This window comes from Kogia breviceps, chromosome 4, assembly GCF_026419965.1.
Source record: "Kogia breviceps isolate mKogBre1 chromosome 4, mKogBre1 haplotype 1, whole genome shotgun sequence".
Classification (NCBI taxonomy): Eukaryota; Metazoa; Chordata; class Mammalia; order Artiodactyla; family Physeteridae; genus Kogia; species Kogia breviceps.
Window position 1 is genome coordinate 110,807,787 of NC_081313.1, and position 13,112 is coordinate 110,820,898.

The 13,112-nt window shown below is 42.4% G+C and overlaps 1 protein-coding gene across 9 annotated transcripts in view; it reads right to left on the reverse strand.

Moving 5' to 3' along the window:
- Window positions 1-13,112, reverse strand: part of FSTL4 (follistatin like 4) — a 444,888-nt gene that overhangs the window by 41,443 nt on the left and 390,333 nt on the right. The gene's annotated exons all lie outside the window — the stretch shown is intronic.

The following is a 13,112-nucleotide window of genomic DNA, read 5'->3' on the forward strand; positions in this document are numbered from 1 at the left end:
ACCTTATGGGAACCACAAACCAAAACTCTACATTAGATACATACAAAAAACCCCCAAAGTAGTCCAAATACAACACTAAAGAGAGTCATCAAATCCCAAGAGAAGAGAACAAAGAAGAAGGGAAGAAAAAAGTCCTTCAAAAAGCAATCCAAAACAATTAGCAAAATGGCTCTAAGAACATATATACTGATGATCACCTTAAACGTAAATTGATTAAATACTCCAACCAAAAGACAAAGACTGGTTAAATGGATACAAAAACAAGGCCCGTATGTATTGCTACCTACAAGAGACCCACTTCAGATCTAGGGACACAAAGTGAAAGTGAGGGATGGAAAAATGTATTCCATGTATATGGAAATCAAAAGAAAGCTGGAGTAGCAATACTCATATCAGACAAAATAGACTTTAAAATGAAGACTTACAAGAGACAAAGAAGGATACTACATAATGATCAAGAGACCAATTCAAGAAGAATATATAAAAATTGTAAACATATATGTACCCAACAAGGAGCACCCCAATATATAAGGCAAATACTAACACCCATAAAGGAAGAAATTGACAGTAACACAATAGTAGTGGGGGACTTTAACACCCCATTTTCATCAATGGACAGATCATCCAGACAGAAGATCAATGAGGAAACGCAGGCTTTAAATGACACATTAGAACACATGGACTTAATTGATTTTTACAGAGCATTCCATCCAAAAGCAGCAGAATACACATTCTTCTCAAGTGCACATGGAACATTCTCTAGGATTGATCACATGCTGGGCGAAGAAGAAAGCCTCAGTAAATTTAAGAAAATTGAAATTATATCAAGCATCTTTTTTGACCACAATGCTATGAAATTAGAAATCAACTATAAGAAAAACAAAACAAAGAAACATAAACATGTGGAAGCTAAACAATATGTTACTAAACAACCAATGGATCACTGAAGAAATCAAAGAGGAAATAAAAAAATACCTAGAGGCAAATGAAAATGAAAGCACAATGATCCAAAACCTATGGGATGTGGCAAAAGCAGTTCTAAGACTGAAGTTTATAGCAATGCAATCTTATTTCAGGAAACAAGAAAAATCCCCAATAAACAACGTAACCTTACACCTAAAGCAACTAGAAAAAGAAGAACAAACAAAACCCAAAGTTAGTAGAAGGAAAAAAATCATAAAGATCACAGTAGAAATAAATGAAACAGAGGCAAGGAAAACAATAGAAAAGATCAGTGAAACTAAAAGCTGGTTCTTTGAAAAGATAAACAAAACTGATAAACCTTTAGCCAGACTCATCAAGAAAAACAGGGAGAGGCTCAAATCAATAAACTAGAAATGAAAAAGGAGAAGTTACAATGGACACGACAGAAATACTAAGGAAGAAACGGACAAATTCTTAGAAAGGTACAATCTCCCAAGATTGAACCAGGAAGAAGTAGAAAATGTGAACAGACCAATCACAAGTCCTGAAATTGAAACTGTGATTAAAAAACTCCCAAAAAACAAATGTCCAGGACCAGATGGTTTCACAGGCGAATTCTATGAAACTCTTTAGAAAAGAATTAACACTTCTCTTTCTGAAACTATCCCAAAAAATCACAGAGGAAGGAACACTCTCAAACTCATTCTATGAGGTCACCATCACCCTGTTACCAAAATCAGACAGATACCAAAAAACAAAAATTACAGGCCAATATCATTGATCAACATAGACACAAGAATCCTCAACAGAATACTAGCAATCCAAATCCAACAATACATTAAAAGGATCATATACCATGATCAAGTGGGTTTTATCATAGGGATGCAAGGATTTTTCAATATCCACAAATCAGTGTGATACACCACATCAACAAATTAAAGAATTAAAAACCACATGATTGTCTAAATAGATGCAGAAAAAGCTTTTGACAAAATTCAACACCCATTTATGATAAAAACTCTCCATAAAGTGTGCATAGAGGGAACATACTTCAGCATAATAAAGGCCATATATGACAAACCCACAGCTAACATCATTCTCATCAGTGAAAAGCTAAAAGCATTTCCTCTAAGGCCAGGAACAGACAAAGATGTCCACTGTCACCACTTTTATTCAACATAGATGTTGAAGTTCTAGGCATGGCAATCAGAGAAGAAAAAGAAATAAAAGGAATTCAAATTAGAAAAGAAGTAAAACTCTCACTGCAGACGACATGATACAATACATACTAAATCCTAAGGATGCTACCAGAAAACTACTAGAGCTCATCAATGAATTTGATAAAGTTGCAGGATGCAAAATTAATACACAGAAATCTCTTGCATTCCTATAAATGAACAATGAAAGATCAGAAAGAGAAATGAATGAAACAATCCCATTTACCATTGCATCAAAAAGAATAAAATACCTAGGAATAAACCTACCTAAGGTGACAAAAGACTTGTACTCTGAAAACTATAAGATGCTGATGAAAGAAATTGAAAATGACACAAACAGGTGGAGAGATATACCATGTTCTTGGATTAGAAGAGTCAGTATTGTCAAAATGACTATACTAAGCAAGGCAATCTACAGATTCAATGCAATCCCTATCAAATTACCAATGGCATTTTTCACAGAACTAGAACAAAAAATCTTAAAATTAGTATGGAGACACTAAAGATCCCGAATAGCCAAAGCAATCTTGAGAAAGAAAAATGGAGCTGGAGGAATAAGGCTCCTTGACTTTAGACTATACTACAAAGTTGCAGTCATCAAAATAATATGGTACTGGCACAAAAACAGAAGTACAGATCAATGGAACAGGACAGAAAGCCCAGAAATAAACCCATGCACCTATGGTCAATTAGTCTACGACAAAGAAGGAAATACTATACAATGGAGGAAAGACTGTCTCTTCAATAAATGGTGCTGGGAAAACTAGATAGCTACATGTAAAAAGATGAAATTAGAACATTCTTTAACACCATACACAAAAATAAACTCAAAATGGATTAAAGACCTAAATGTAAGACCTGATACTATAAAACTCCTAGAGAAAACATAGGCAGAACACTCTTTGACAAAAATCGCAGCCATATCGTTTTCAAGCCATCTCCTGGAGTAATAGAAATAAAAACAGAAATAAACAAGTGGGACCTAATTAAACTCAAAAGCTTTTGCACAGCATAGGAAACTATAAACAAAATGAAAAGACAACCCACAGAATGGGAGAAAATATTTGCAAATGACATGATTAACAAGGGATTAATATATGAAAGTTACAAACAGCTCATGCATCTCAATATTAAAAAAACAAACGACCCAATCAAAAATTGGGCAGAAAACCTAAATAGACATTTCTCCAAAGAAACGATACAGATGGCCAAGAGGCACATGAAAAGATGCTCAACATTGTTAATTATTAGAGAAATGTAAACCAAAACTACAATGATATATCACCTCACACCAGTCAGAATGGCCATCATCACAAAGTCTACAAGCAATAAATGCTGGAGAGGGTGTGGAGAGAAGGGAACCCTCCCCTGCACTGTTGGTGGGAATGTAAATTGGTACAACCACTGCAGAGAACAGTATGGAGGTTCCTTAAAAAACTAAAAATAGAGTTACCATATGATCCAGCCATCTCACTCCTGGGCATATATCCAGAGAAAAACATGATTTGGAAGGATACATGCACCCTGATGTTCACTGCAGCGCTGTTTACAATAGCCAAGACATGTAAGCAATGTAAATGTCCATTGACAGATTAATGGTTAAAGAAGATGTGGTACATTTATATAATGGAATATTACCAGCCATTAAAAAGAATGAAATAATGCCATTTGCAGCAACATGGATGGACCTGGAGATTATCATGCTAAATGAAGCAAGTCAGACAAAGACAAATATCATATAATATCACTTATATGAGGAATCTATAAAAATGATACAAATGAACTTATTTACAAAATAGAAACAGTCTCACAGACTTAGAAAACAGATTTATGGCTACCAAAGGATAAAGGTTGGGGGGAGGGATAAATTCAGAGTCTGGAATTGACATATATGTACTACTATGTATAAAACAGATAATCAACAAGGATCTACTGTATAGCACAGAGAACTCTACATAATTTTCTGTAATAACCTAAATGGGAAAATAATTTGAAAAAGAATAGATACATGTATATGTATAACTGAATCACTTTGCTGTACACCTGAAACTAACACAACACTGTTAATCAAGATACTCCAATATAAAATAAAAATTAAGAAAAAATTGATGGACCTAGAGATCATCATGCTAAGTGGATAAGTCAGAGAAAGACAAATATCATATGATATCATTTATATGTGGAATCTAAAAAAAAAGATACAGATGAACTTATTTGCAAAACAGACTCACAGACTTCGAAATGTGGAATCCAAAAAAAAAAAATTGATACAAATGAACTTATTTGCAAAACAGAAACAGACTCACAGACTTTGAAAGCAGACCTGTGGTTGCGGGCAGGAGGAAATGTGGTGGGGGCAGGAGGAATAAATCAGGAGTTTGGGATTAACATGTACACACTACTATACGTAAAATAGATAATCAACAGGGACCTCCTGTATAGCAAGCACAGGGAACTCTACTCCATTTCTGTAATAATCTATATGGGAAAAGAATCTGAAAAAGAATGGATATATGTATACGTGTAACTGAATCACTTAGCTGTACAGAAGAAACTAACACAACGTTGTAACTCAACTATACTCCAATATAAAACAAAAATTAAATTAAAAAAACACAAAAAACAAATACTCACATAAAAATATTAGCAAATCAAACCTAGCATGGTATTATTGGGTTGGCCCAAAAGGTTGTTCAGATTTTTCCGTAGTATGTTAAAACTGACCGAACTTTGTGGCTAACCCAATAAAAATTAAAAAAACACACAAAAAACAAATACGCATAAAATATTAGCAAGTCAAACCTAGCATGGTGTTATTGGGTAAGATGTATTATTTTCCATAAGATGTTACAGAAAAACCTCACGACCTGTTTGGCCAACCCAATAAAACAACATACTGTGACCAAGTATAATACGTTTCAATGACTAACTATTAGGAAATCTATAATTAATCATATGCAAGTCAAAGGCAGTCAAAAAAGAAAAACCATTTGATTCTCTTGCTAGACACTAAAAGGCCTTTGAAAAAAATTCAAAATCCATTTCTTGAGGGAAAAAACCTCAATAAAATAGGAACAGAATAATATTTTCTTCCTACAATGAAGAATACCTCTATAAAAAGTGGGACCAGCACCAATCTTTTCAGAATGGTGAAACATCAAGTGGGGAAAAAACAAAAAGGAAAGAGGAAAGGAGGCAATATCATACTCTCAACATTTTGCCGGATGTTACTGTCAATAGAAGGCAAGAAATGAGAGAGATAAATATTAAAGAGGTGGAGAAAAATGATACTTTACCTGGATATGCTCCAGAAAATGAACCAAAAGTGTAAGGTTTAATAAGCGAGTACCATAAAGGGGCCAGTACCCAGACAGACAAAATTAATAGCTCACTTATGTACCAGTAGCGGCCAGATAGAAAACACAGTGGACCGAAATGAATGAAACTATAACATCTCACTGAAGACATATAAAAAGACTTGAAAAATTAGAGAGAGATGATCTTGGATAGGAAGACTTACTGTTGTTAAGAAACAAGATACCAAACATTTAATCTCATTCCAGTTAAAATCAATTGGTGGGGTCTTGACAAAATAATTCTCAAATTTAGTTAGAAGAAAGAATGTGAAAGAACAGCAGAAGAAATTTTGAAAAACAAGAGTGATGACTGTCACTTTTCCATATCAGTTATTACAAAGTATTTCAAGTATTACAATAGCAAATAGGGGGAGGGGGAGAGGCAGTGTGGGGAGGAGGGCTGAGGCACTTCCCAGCTTTGAGTCCAGCAGCACATTAATGGTCTTTATAGAGTTTACAAAGTTCTGTCAACTCAATATTGTGCAGTCAACATTTATTACATCCCAACCAAGTGTCAGGCATTACAGAGCAGTAAATAAGATTGACCCAGTCCCTGGCCTCATGAAGCTTTCTGTCAGGGGGCAGATGAGTAAAATAACTGCACGTGTGATGAGGATTACCAGAAGGGCGCTTTGGGGACATAGGGACAGGGGTCTGGGAAGACATCAGAATAGAGCACTTGGATCTACTCTCTCCACCTCACAAAGGAAATACCAACCTTCCTTATGCCTGTGGGGCCTACCCCTTTACTGATAGTAGGTTTGTCCAGTGAACTGGTGGTTTGTGGTCCAGTCTCCTCAGTGAGGTGCCCAGTGGAAGCCTTGAAGACTAGCCTTTGCCTCTGCCCTGCCCTTTGATGGGAATCTGTGGACCCAGGAACCTGTCACACTTCAGTGTGTATCTGCATCCCCTGGCTGGAGCGGGGGCTCTTGTTAAAGCAATGTTGGGCCCACCCCACAGTGTCTGATTCTGGAGGTCTTGGTTGGGGCTGGGGGATTTGCTTCTACCTGTTAGGTTCCAGGTGAGACCCTGGGTCAGCCCTGACTTGGAAGCTCTTGCAGACCAACTGAACTGAAATAGGTGGCGCTGTTCTACAACAAGACGAAAGCTGACTGAAAGTCAAGGGAGTGGAACCATCCATTCACTTAAAAACAAAGGACTGTTTTTGTGCCAGTATCATACTGTCTTGATTACTGTAGCCTTGTAGTATAGTCTGAAGTCAGGGAGCCTGATTCCTCCAGCTCCATTTTTCGTTCTCAAGATTGCTTTGGCTATTCGGGGTGTTTTGTGTTTCCATACAAATTGTGAAATTTTTTGTTCTAGTTCTGTAAAAAATGCCAGTGACTAAATAGACATTTCTCCAAAGAAGATATACAGATTGCCAACAAACACATGAAAGAATGTTCAACATCATTAATCATTAGAGAAATGCAAATCAAAACTACAATGAGATATCATCTCACACCGGTCAGATTGGCCATCATCAAAAACTCTAGAAACAATAAATGCTGGAGAGGGTGTGGAGAAAAGGGAACATTGTTGCACTGCTGGTGGGAATGTAAATTGATACAGCTACTATGGAGAACAGTATGGAGGTTCCTTAAAAAACTATAAATAGAACTACCATACGACCCAGCAATCCCACTACTGAGCATATACCCTGAGAAAACCATAATTCAAAAAGAGTCATGTACCAAAATGTTCATTGCAGCTCTATTTACAATAGCCAGGACATGGAAGCAACCTAAGTGTCCATCCACAGATGAATGGATAAAGAAGATGTGGCACATATATACAATGGAATATTACTCAGCCATAAAAAGAAATGAAACTGAGTTATTTGTAGTGAGGTGGATGGACCTGGAGTCTGTCATACAGAGTGAAGTAAGTCAGAAGGAGAAAAACAAATACCGTATGCTAACACATATATATGGAATCTAAGAAAAAAAATTTTCATGAAGAGACTAGGGTAGGATGGGAATAAAACACAGACCTACTAGAGCATGGACTTGAGGATATGGAGAGGGGGAAGGGTAAGCGGTGACGAAGTGAGAGAGTGGCATGGACATATATACACTACCAAACGTAGGGTGTATAGCTAGTGGGAAGCAGCCGCATAGCACAGGGAGATCAGCTCGGTGCTTTGTGACCACCTAGAGGGGTGGGATAGGGAGGGTGGAGGGAGGGAGACGCAAGAGGGAAGAGATATGGGAACATATGTATATGTATAACTGATTCACTTTGTTGTAAAGCAGAAACTAACACAGCATTGTAAAGGAATTATACTCCAATAAAGATGTTAAAAAAAAAAAATCCCATCATTTGCGTAGAAGCTCAGCCACTGCCTCTAGGCCCCAACTGTCCTCCTTGCATGTGATGATGCATCGCTAAGACTGCAGCTGGTGTGGAACAGCCCCCGGGGCTCTGAGAGAGCACTGCAGTCAGAGCCCTGATCCAGCCTCCTGCCAGGACAGGGAGGGCCTAAGGAGAACCCTGGGCAGGGAGGCATCAAAGACCTTGGTACCCTTGGCCCCTGCTTGCCCAGGGTCTTGTCAGAAAAAGTCCTGCATTTTCTTTGTGAGAAACTACCCTTCCCAGGGTAGGAATCAGGTGAAGACACAGCTTTCTGCCAGCAGCAAGGCAAAGGCCCAAGTGTTTTCTTTTGGCCTTGATCTCTCCTCTTCCTTTGTGTTAATTCACACACTAAAAAACATTCGAATTAATGTATCTGGGATAAACACATTCGTTTTCTTTTAAATTTGCAAAACCTACCCATGAAAATATTTGAATACATAACACAAAGGCACATTTTCTTTGGGAAACATCAATCATTTCCAAGGTGAAAGGCGGCATAAATATGTCTTAAGTAAGAGGCACATTCACAAAAGTACCAAGCTGGAGTAATAAACAGATTTGAGAGATTACTATTGTGTTTTGGGAATGAATCGTTACTTGTCTGAACTGTGGGGAGGTTGAAGGTGTTTTTAATTTAATGGATTAATCATTTATTTCTGAAGTTTCTGTTCCTCCTATGGAAGCAATGTGGGAAGTTTGCATGAAGTTATAAATTATGTCAGTGTTTGGGCCTCATCTCTGGGAGGTCTGGTCTATGGGGAAGTTATACTAATAATTTGAGAAAGGAAATAGTTGCCTGGAAGGGTTTCCTTTAGCAAACCAGGTCAAGGCAGAGTCCTGGATGGAGAAGAAGCTCCAGAAGATGGTGACCCAGCCTGTATATGGAGCCCTGCCCCTGCCACCAGGGAGTGAGGCAGCTCCAGGGAAAAGTCTATATTTTATTCCTGGCTTGGCAACTTCCTCTGGGTCTTGATTTTCCCATCTGTATAATGAGTTGGAAGGTCTCTGAGGGGCTACCAGCTCAGACCATCTGTGTCCGCCAACTACAGTTAAATATGGCTTGAGACAAAACAAAATCTCCCCCATATATGTCCCATCTTGGACTTTGAATTATATCTGGCCAGGCATTTCCCAAGCATTTGACACGTATCCTATCTCATCAGGCCTATAAGGGAGGAGGCACTATTGTTATTCCCATTTTACAGGTGAGTTTGCTCGCCAAAGATGTATGTCAAGGAAGTACCAGCACTTGGATAGGTACTAGGCTTGAATCCAGGTCTCTCTGGCTCAGAGCTCATGTCTTGACCCTATGACAGAGGTGTCTCCAGCTCGGGTCTGTGCCGTGCCTTGGGTGGAACAGCACCACCCAGCTCCTGTTCGCATGTGTGGTATCCCTGTCTCTTGGGCTCACTGGCCACACATTGCCTCCCCAGCACACCTGCCATTCACATGGAGTCTTCTGAGCCCTCAGAGAGGCAGGGAGCTGGCAGGGCCTCCTCTCCCCGCTTCATCATCCTCCCCTTCTTGTCCTCCCTCTGACTGAGGAGAAGCAAGGAGAAGGAACCGGCAGAACATTGTTCCCGGTCTGTGTGTCCTGGTCACCGCCTCGGCTCAGTAAGCCACAGGCCATCTCCCAGGCCAAGAGGGGACCAAATCCCACCACCCACAGCACAGCTGGGTGACCCCACCAATTCTACTCAAGCTGCTCTGGGACATCTTTCATGCTTTTGACTCACGCTTGGGATGACTGACGAAAAGGAACAAATCCCACAGATGAATCTGTTATAACTTTCTCACATCTTCTCCACGAGATGCCTCAGCAAAGCAATGCTCCTTCTGTCCTGAGCACAGATGGTGCCTTCTCAACTTCCCAGTCCTCCTGCCCGGAAGCCCCCTGTGCCCACCGCCTCGGTGAGCCTTCCGCAGCAGCCCAGCCCTCCTGGGCCTCCCCCTGGGAACCTGAGCAGCATCGGGCATCTGCACAGTGATCTGCCAAGCCCACCTGGAGCTGGACGACCAAGCCGTGCAGGTCATCAACTTCAGTCCTGCTGTGGGCAGGGGCTGCCCTTATATCTACACTGTGGGTCCTTCATTGGATGCTGTTTCTGACCAGGAGTGAACTCAGCACCAGGGGCAGGGATAAACGAGTTAGGATTCCTGTCCCCGGTCCCCCAGCCGACAGCAGATCAACACCGACCTGCTGAACGAACACATCTGGATTCACCAACAGCAACAGTGCAATGTCCCAAAGGGGAGGATGGGGCGGAGAAGGCATCAAGAGTCTAGGCTTTGGTGTCAAGATCCATTTTGCAGTTATATACTAATTGTAGGGCTGGGGTTCCTGGGCAAATCACTTAATCTCTCCGAGCCCTAGTTTCCTCATCTGTGAAACAGAGATGGTGCCCAATAATTATTCAGTAAATGTTCCTACTGTAATTGTGTCTTTCGTACCATTTTACTTTCAATGACATCTTCCCACCTTCCCACACAGATAGGGAGGTTTTCCTTCTCAGTCAACGCAGCACGCTTCACTTCTGGAATACTCTGAAAACATCGTGTCTTGTTCCTTGGTCAGCAGGCAATGGACTCATGTCCTTGGGAGGCAACACCAGATCTACCTTAGTATGGTGCTCGCATGAGGGACCTGCTTAATGGACCCAAACGCCACCCCCAAGTACCTGGGGGTCAGCCCAGCCCAGGGACCTTGTGGGCTCCTGGAGTGAGGCCCACCCTAATGGCCCAGCCCAGCCGCCATGAAACTGAGCAAAGTAAGCCATGGAATGAGGTGGAAAGCCCATGGCAAAATACAGAGGTGCCAGCATGCTGCCGCTGACTCTAGTACTTCGGCTGGAAGAGAAGCCTTAAATCTCTCAGCAATTAAGAAATGGATCTCAGGTGGCCTCTCTCTGGATCTCAGTGGGGAGGTTTTGCTCTTTAGACTTCCCTAGGCCCCAGGCAGCCTCTTTAGCAATCACTGGGCTGGGGGGGGGGTGGGAGTGGAGTGCCTAGGGAGGCTCGAACAGAACTCTCCAGTGCCAGCTTCAGGGTCCACTCCCCACTCGAGTAGCAACAGGAAGCAGCCTAGTCTCTACTTTCAGCCCGGCAACACATGTTGTCCGTGGGCCTGGGCCTTGCTCCTGGATTCAGCATCGGGAGGGAGGAAATGCCTCATTCCCGTCATGAGCTCTGTCTCAGAATTCTGGGAGAGCAGGAGGCAGAAGGGCCCTCCCAGCACCGTGGACCTGCCATTCATGTATTAAAGGTGTTTAAGACCACAGAGTCTCCTGCAGGCGCCTGAGGCGAGGACAGGCTCTCGCTCACGAGTTACTCTGGTTCCTGGGCTGGTGGATCCCCTCCCTTCCCCACAGGTTTGTTCTGGAGGAAATGAAGGGGACCAGGCTCAAGCCCTCTCCTTGTACCCTTGGTTCTTATGAGATGGGGGCAGGATGTGAAGGTCTGGATGGAGGACCTGGGAATCCTGGGTGATTTCCCTTTTTCAGGCTGGTCTGAGGACCCGAGAGACCTGGGCCAAACCGTGTTGAGTTGTGCAACCACACATTCACCAACTCTACAATGCTGGGCACCACTTTCCAGCTATAGATGACAAAGCCCTCTTCACACTGCATAGTGCACGCTCCGCCCCTGGAGCAGCCCTGCTCAGGAAGCGTGCCAGACACTGCCCTCCTGCTGCACACCAGACTGGCCTCTGAATGGCAGCCTGGGAGGACTCACCCAGGGGGTGTTATAACTGAGAACCCCTGGGTTATTTCTGATGAAATCCAGAAACTTCATCGTACACCCTGATTCAAGCCCACAAACACAGCCACAAAGCCCCAAAGGATTAAATATGTCCCAGCTCAAGGGAAATACTAATAAAATATGGCTTCGGCACATATGAACATAAAAATCCCTAAAACATCCTATAGGACAAATGTAGAGGCAAGCTGAGCTCACTCTGTTGTCCTTAAACGGATTGTCACCCAGGATCCCAGAGGTAAGTGACATTGAAACTCATGATGTAATTATTCTCAACACCGTGTATACTTTATCTCAGAGCAGAAGCCCTGGACACAGCTGGCACAAAGGATCTGGGGCTGACTTGGAGCTTTCACATTATTCTCTGGTGCACAGATACCCTGCTCAGGCCTGCTTGGTGAAAGCAGTGATGCCCAGCTGGGCGTGGCTGGACACGTCTAATTTCCCTGGAGTGCTGATCTGCCATGGCACTGTGATGGCTTGTTTGTTGTGATGGCTGGAGTGGTCAGCAGTGTGACAGAGGGCAGAGCACAAGCCCTGGGTCTAGAATGACACCTACCAGTGGTGTGCCCCCAGGAAAGTGACCTTACCTAGAGACTCATCCATAAAGTGGGTTAAAATATACTGATTGGGAGAGTCCATGTGATGTGTTAGGCCAGGCACTGGCCAGAGAAAGTCTCAGAAAACACTGGCTATTGTAATTGTTGATGTGGTCATCAGCAGGGGTTAATTCTTCTCAGTTTCTGGGAGTCCTGGCAACACAGGGGCCTGTGAGAAGCAAAGAAAACCTGCCCAGCCCGCTGAGGTTCTGCTTGGCTGGGCCCAAGCTGAGTCTCATTAAGCCTCTGGGGGAGGGAGGTGGGAACCAGCCTCTTTTGCAGAAAGTGAGGCCTCCCAACTGGATAAGTGATTTGGGTCCACAGTACCTGGAGGAGGAGTGGCATGTTCTAGACAGTGTCTGCTTCTCACTGGATCAAGACCACAACAGCTTGCCATCTCCATGTCACTGTAACCAAGCAGCACCCTATGGGGCCTTCCTGGGACAGAATCCCTCCCCAGCCCCCATGTCCTCCACCTGCCTCTTGTCTATAGAAAACCTTCAGACTCCCAGGCCTGCCCTGAGTGCCAAAGAATAAATTTAATCAGACAAGTGAGAAACTGCAGAAAGGAAAACAGTTAAGCAAGACAAATAATAATAGTTTAGCCACTAAACAAAGTCAAAGACCTTTAGTTCCTCCTCAAGGGCTATAGATAATATTCTGAGCCATGTCCTTTGAGCTGTTTTGCAGATCCTGAAACCCCCACCAGGTGGAAGAAGTTAACTCTATGCTGCCCACAAGTACGTAGAACCCAGACCGGTTGGAACCAGAAGGTTGACGGTGTTGACTCCCGATGACCTCACCACCAACCAATCAAAAGAATGTCCATGAGCTGATCACACGCCCCACAGCAACCCCCCTCCCAAACCCCTGTCTTTGAAAACCTCTCCCTGAAAGCCTTCGGG